General features: G+C 40.9%; 1 protein-coding gene across 1 annotated transcript in view; it reads right to left on the bottom strand.

The window, feature by feature from the left end:
• Nucleotides 1–6,330, bottom strand: part of LOC118329499 (inositol polyphosphate-5-phosphatase A) — a gene marked incomplete in the record, with an annotated part of 110,765 nt that extends 104,435 nt beyond the window's left edge. Inside the window, 1 exon segment of the mRNA XM_035663716.1 lies at nucleotides 5,256–6,330.
• Between the last annotated feature and the right edge of the window lie 913 nt (nucleotides 6,331–7,243).

The following is a 7,243-nucleotide window of genomic DNA, read 5'->3' as shown; positions in this document are numbered from 1 at the left end:
GTGTGTGTGTGTGTGTGAAATACTGTACACCACCACAGAGAGAGAAAGGGAGTGTCTGGTGTTTCTGATGCCACCCAGACCCACCACACTGTAATTACGACCTAGCAAAGATAAAGACTATCTATACTTTGATCCACACCGAGTCGTGTTCATATTCAACCGCCTGTGATTAGAGAGCTGTATCTATCTAATGTTTTTTTAGTGACCAAATACAAATGAGACAATTGACACAGTACTCAACAATGTCTGTCCTGGTGGTCACAGAGAATAAGCATCAAACAAACAATCATGTCCTGATTCAACACATTTAACGGATTTGTTCCTTTCTTGACTGACTTAATCTTGGGCTGTGTCCTGTGCGGCTTTTTAAGGGCCTAATAAAAAATAAAAACGCAGTTACTCATGGAGATAAGAAGCTTTTCACATCGGTAACTTTTTCCATCAGCGCGAAGAGGGGCCCACCCAAGATTCGCTGTTTGCCCTGATGCTGTTCCTGAGAAATAAGGAGCAGTGAGTAAGCCTGTATAAAACAAATCAATTCTGCTGAGTACATTTATTGCTGCAGATAAATTGGTGCCTGTTCTGAGTTTAGGGCAAAGGTTATGGTGGTAGATTACATCAACTGTCCTTCACAATAAAAAAAAAAAAATTATATTAAGATATGGAAATTTAATTCTTTCCCAATATTTTTTCCAGACTTGTACATCCTGCACAGAAAAGGATAAAATAATCCAGACACTTCAGCCAATATATTCCCAATAAAACAAATAGCTGCACTGGCTGGATCTGGGCCGCTGACTGTGAATGGCTAGTGCTACCCTTTCATTAAAAACAAAGTAAAGAAAAGCATTCACACTTCCGGTGTGAATGCAACTTCTCTGGAAAAGAAATAAAAACGTTCAACTTTTACAAGCACCAGACTTTCCTGAAGAATCAAACAAATGTCCAACATGGCATCAGTAATTGAAAGATCTAATAAAATGTTGCACAGGCCTGGTTACTGTCACTGTGAGCACAATGTCGTATTCACTTAAGTAATAACCTGTAAAGCATCTCAAGCGAAAAGGGCATGGAAGCATTATGCATTATTGGAAAATGAGAAAATGTACTACGCTGAGGTTTTCTACACAAGCATTAACAGATCAGTCAGGCCGCCGCTAAAAGAACTACGAGGATTTCTTATTGTTCTGAGCTGAAAATGCATTCTGTCTGAGATTTAAAGGCTATGTCAGATGCGGTGCTGAAGGTTAATCCTTGTGTTTACTTTGCTCCTGCCGGGGTAATTCAACAGAAGAGGCTGACACGGGAGCAATGCTGCACTGTAAGTCACATGACCCAACAAATAATCTATCTGCGCAATAATTTATGATCCACAGAATCTTGCCAAAGTTTTTCCAAAAATAACCGTTGCCATTATTATGTTCTTTTCCCAAGAGCCTTTGGGACTTCCCTTAAATGCTGGATGACAAATACATTCACTTCTTTGACTCTTTATTAGTCTGCAACGCTGACATAACTTCATATCTTTCACAGGTGAAGAACACAAACCTGTCAGCTTATAGGAGTTCTTTCAGCATTCTGTGGTGACTTTGTGAGACACTTTGTGAGACACTTTGAGAGACACTTTGAGAGACACTCATGTCTTAAAAATCACAACAGCAGCAACACTTCTAGCACTGAGAACTATATTTTGAGACCAACATGTTTCGGCATATGCCCTTCTTAAATCGGGGTCACCAGTGCAGCCTTCGTCAGCTGACTCTGATAAAGGCCACTGGTCTCATCATAAAGTTTTTCATGTGATGCAGAGCTGTGATGCGGACTCCCCGGCAGTAACAAAATACAGACAGCTGTGCTGCTGGGGGGCACAGAATTCACACAGTATCTGAAACTGTGAAGGTCTTATAGAAGCTACAGGAAATTAAAGTCTGAGGGCTTAAGCGTGTAGAGGTGCAATGATAACTCATTTAACTGAAGTTAATCACCAATTATGATAACTGATTAAACGTAGTTTATCAGTCAAAACCTCCACCCACTCTAGTTGGAGCTTCAATGCGAGGTTCACTGTTGACTGAATGTTATGGTGTTGGAAGAACAGAACGAGGCACTAAAGTTGAGCGTTAAAGTTCTTTCTTAAAAAAAGTTGCAAAAAAAAAAAGAAGAAATGAACTTAAGGTCTACTTTTCTGGAGCTTTCAACAGCATCTCAGTCTTCTTGCTCAGGTTGCGAGGCAGGACTATGAGAAAAATATTTTTTTTGAAAGACAATTTAACGTTTTTTTGACATATTGTAGATGAAATGATTCATCAGTTCAACAGTCAATGTGTGGGATGTTCAAATTGTGAAATAAGATGTGAGGCAAGTCCAGTTCCTCCGATTGTTCTCATGAATGGTCTTTTGTAATAGTTTATGTCAATAATGACCTAACAACAAAGTTTTGGACCCCATAGACCAGTTTAGTATGTGTGTCATATGCCAAGTAAAACCGCGAAGTGCCCATAACTCCAAGGTCAACTTACTAGGGCTCCGGAGGTGCTATGCAATATATGTTGGAACCTACAATTTAAAATTCACCTGTAAAAACAATGTTTATTGCCATACTAACCACAAGCAGTGTCCCGAATTTTACTTTCAGCTGTCCCAGACTTTAACAACCATTGTCCCAAATTGAAGATATTTTTTCATTCTAGATAATAGATATAGTTTCATAACTTTGTTTCAGTAACTCGCATCACTTCATTGACTCATTCTGGTCCGCCTATATCTGAATAAAATATTGAAGTCACCATACCTGTTCATTATTCTTTCAGTCATTGTTCGATCAATAAATGCATCAGTGCAAACTTCAGTGCAAATATGCAAACCAGTTTCTGATTGGTATATGCTGATGGAAATGTACACACTTTGCACATTACTATTTTTATTCAGCCAATCATCCCAAACTTACTACGGGGACATCGTATATTTGAAGGAAAAAATAATTGACAAAGGGAGGGAGAAGATCAAGCCAACTATTTAAATATTTACAAGCTCAAACTGAGTATTTGCATATAAGATATAGGAACAACTTAATCCGGAGATCCGGAGAGAAACAGAGAGTGAAAAGGTCGAGCGTGCCCCACACGCCACCACACCTACGGACTGCCTGAGGAGAGGGAGACACCGCTGCACGCATGAGAATGATTTACAATATAATATGTTTGAATATATACTACTCACCTTTTCCATGATGGTCTGAATAAGTCACTGAATCTAACAATAAACACCCAGTCTCACTGATTTTACGTGTGCATAGAACTCGTGCCGGTGCCACTTGACATTTTAAAATTTGAAGACCTAACAATTAAAACAATGACACATGAACACAATCATTTCATCTGTAATGATACATTTCTCTACTGTCCCTGGACTGTCCCAGACGCTGTATCTTTCTGTCCCAGGTGCTATTTTCATTGTCGCCAGAACAACAAGATAACTTTGAGCGCTGATGAAAAAGACATTCTGTAACACATCTGACAATTACTACATGTCACTATGAACTTGAACTGTGCTATGCTCAGTGCTCGAACGGCCTGAGGACATCCTGAAAGGACACGATCAAACTGGTTTTGCTCAGTTTCAAAAGGAGGATTCAATCTGCAAAAAGGACAAACTTAGAAACATGTATGCATAATTCAGCCACAGAAAAAAGAGAGAGGGAGAGAGAGAGAATTAGGCTGTCACAGATTCAACATTAAAAGCCTGCTCTACTTTCTCAAGCTTTGAAAAGTCACTCAGATGCCTCACATCTCCAGAGGCATCTGCACAGAGATGTTTGATGAGGATGGAGCTGGAGTTCTGTGTTTATGCCTGTGTGTGTGTGTGTGTGTGTGTGTGCAAGCAAGGTTTAAAAAGTCTAAAATTGATTCCGGTATTGATTCTGGAGTTTGTGTCTTGGTGTCAGGGACCATTACTTGCATCGATTCAACAACACCAACAACAGAGAGACTTTTGGTGTTAATCTGGAGAGCTACCAAAAAGGACAAATGTCACAGCAACAGCAAAACGCAACCTAATAAAAGCCTTTACTGCGGTTGTATGAATAACTGACATGCCATGCTATTCACTGTCTCTATTGGCTCAATGTGTCAATCATGTCGTCCCTTGTAAGCAAGATCAATAATTTCCCTCTTTACATAAACTGCGATGAACAAGGCTCTCACTGTATTTCCTTTGTGTTGTCTCAGGTGAGCCTAGAGGTGTGAAGAATTAAGTAACAAATATTTGAAAAACCATAAATCATCGTCAACTCTGACAGGTCGTACGGTTGGTATGTAAAAGTTCAAACAACGTACTATCATTATGATCTTAAACAAGATAAGAAAAAAAGGTCTTCATGACAAAGTGGAACGTGTCTTTCAATTCAACCCAAAAATAACTCTTGTTGAGAAAACAAGTCAAATGTTTTTTGTGACTTGAATTGTTATCTCAACGGCAGCATCAGGGTTCAAAATGAACGACCCACAGGTGCCAAATGCAGGTTAGGTTAGATGAAAAAATAAATTGGGGTCACCACCATAAGGCCAGGTTTACACTGCTGTGGTTTTACATGTACCAGCTGAGACTAATGTGACCCTCACTGTCCACCGTACCTATTGTGACATTAGAATTAAATCATTTTGCAGCACAAATTTGAGATCATAGATTAAAATCGCGATGATGTGACATTTGGTGGAGTTTGTACTAAACAAACATGTTTTCTTACATCTAGAGAACAAGATTTATAGGCCAGGGAATCTCTTCTGAACAACAGTACTACATTATAATACTGTCTTGTCACATATTTTACCTTCACCAAAAAACTGCAGCTTCTGCAAATAATGCATGATGCTGTTTATAGCAGGTAAAAAATATTGTTGGCTTGTGGCCTTAGCTTCAGTTCACCTTCCAGTGGGAGAAAAAAAACTCCGGGGAAAACAAGAATAATCTTTGGCTTAGTGGAAAAAAGACTATTTAATCGTCTCATAATCTGTTTCTATGTAAAAATAACGTGATTACAACTATAATACAAATCCCTGTTGCAGGCATCTGTGCGTGTGATTTGCCAAATCCGAGTACCTGAGCCCTGATCGGCCCTGATCATGATGACAAACAAAGTCATTGTAAAGTACTATCAAGCAAGGAAGAAACAGGAAATGGTTAAGAGTAGGAGGAGGAGGAGAGACAACACACTGTCTGTAGTACACGTTGTGTTTCCTTCAGGTGGCGGCGCGTACCCTTCTACTTCCTGTAAAAGAATCGCACTGTTCTGGTGATACTGTAACTGTACTATTGCTCTACTTCTGTCTTTCTTAGGGTCATCAGATCATCTCTGCATCATCAGTCTCCCAGCTGTTTTCCTCTGTCTGTCCATGCTGTCCTCTGCCCCCTTGGTTGCCTTTTTTTTTTGGTCTTTCCCTCTTGCCGTTGTCTGTTCTTATCTCGCGACGCTCTCCTGCACACAGCATCCTGTTTGCACTGGGGCAGGACAAACATTGTCTCTGTGTGACGCCAAAGACATTTCACAGGCTATCACGTTTTCAGCATGGGCCCGATATCTCTATAATTGGGTTCTTCCTGCTGTGGGAGCGCTTGAGAGAGAGTGAGAATGGAAAGAGAAAAAAAACAGGGGAAGAAAAAGAGTGAGCAACCGGGGGCGGGCGGAGGGGGGAGGATAAAGAGGGGTCAGTTTCCGTTTCCACCAGGACCCCATTAAAATATCTCCGAGAAGCCCCGCAACAATTCTTTCTGTCATGTTCCCTGTACCATGTGGAGCAGAAATATCAACATGGGGATCCGTGTCACACAGAAATAGGTTAAATCCATCATAGCTCGTCAGGCAAGCCCAAAACAGGACAAAGCAGACTCTCCCCCGCTCTTCCAACAGAAAGCCAAAATATGTCCAAATCAAGAATATAACTCCCAAGTAGTCCTCTCATTTAATGGTTCCCCTCGGCATTGACCTTCACAGAGTGCCAGAAAACCAGACTTCCAAAATAAACAGTGGCGAGGGTGCTGGATTTCCACAACAAAGTGGCTCGGCCCAGACCTCAACCAAACCCAGAGTGGATGAGTCACGCCTCAGAAACACCACAACAGCCCTCAGTGGTCAAAACTTGGGCAAGACGAAGACGCTGGACACACGACAAGCTTGTTAAAGATGGCGGACCATCTGCTGACGTCGATGAAACGTTCAAGCGGAGGCCCGGGAAGCTGAAGCTGCATGCAAGGGTTCGGGTGCTGGTGTTTCCCCATGACCTGGCCCTGCAGCTGAACTCTCTTCCTTCAGTTTCACCTCTTCTCTCTTTCTACATAAAATATCCTCTGTGGCTCCTCCTCGGATATTTTAAGACATTTCCATTTGCTCTCACAAACATCAGAACACAAACTGTTTATGACACTCCTGAGGGATTCCCCCCCGACAGGATGAGTTACAGTACATGGGCCCTCTGTCAGTCACTTGATCTCATGATCTGCTGTTTATCAGCACTGGTAAGGTCCATGCAAACCAGATTCTCTTCATTATTTTCCTTTTTTGGCCATTAGATTTACCAATTTCTACGACACACTTAAATAATTTCACAATCTAGTTTTGCAACTTTCTTTTGAACTAACATCACGGAGCAGCAGTTGGGAAACTGATGAGAGTAGCCTACATTTCAAGTGTGTCATACATTTGGCAACATGAGTTAATAACTTATTTTAGAGTTAGAGAACTAGCCTAGTAGCCATGTAGGTCATCTGAAATACAGAGTGAGATATGAAGCAGCTTTGTCTGGCCATAGCACTGTTTCCTGTAGTATAAGAAATGGCACTGGTGTGAAGAGCAATAGCAGTCACTCAGTTCAGCTATTCACACATTCACACTCTGCATAGTGAAAGCACAAGTGAACCCTAGTCGTTTCATCTTGGGCACATGTTTCACTGTGACAACACAATCTTGTATCTCAAGACTAAGAGTCTACAGCTATGCTAGCAGCTCTGTGAGGCTTTATTTAAGCACAGTGGTGCTTTGAGTTAAATGCTAATATAGTAAAAATGACAACGCTAACAGCACTAAACATAATGTATCTGAGCTGCATAATTAATTGCAATCGCAATACAGCCAAGTGCAATATTAAAGTTGCAGAAGCTGCATATTTTTTATATCTGATCTGTAAGAAAACAGCATTATAATGAAGTGCTGTAGTGCTGCAGAGCTGTCCTTGCCTACAAATCTTGTTCT

The sequence above is a fragment of the Morone saxatilis genome, unplaced genomic scaffold, assembly GCF_004916995.1.
Source record: "Morone saxatilis isolate NCDOM2014 unplaced genomic scaffold, NCSU_SB_2.0 Contig19, whole genome shotgun sequence".
In the NCBI taxonomy this organism is placed as follows: Eukaryota; Metazoa; Chordata; class Actinopteri; family Moronidae; genus Morone; species Morone saxatilis.
Note: the sequence above shows the minus strand (reverse complement) of the source record. Positions and strands in the feature narration are given on the sequence as shown.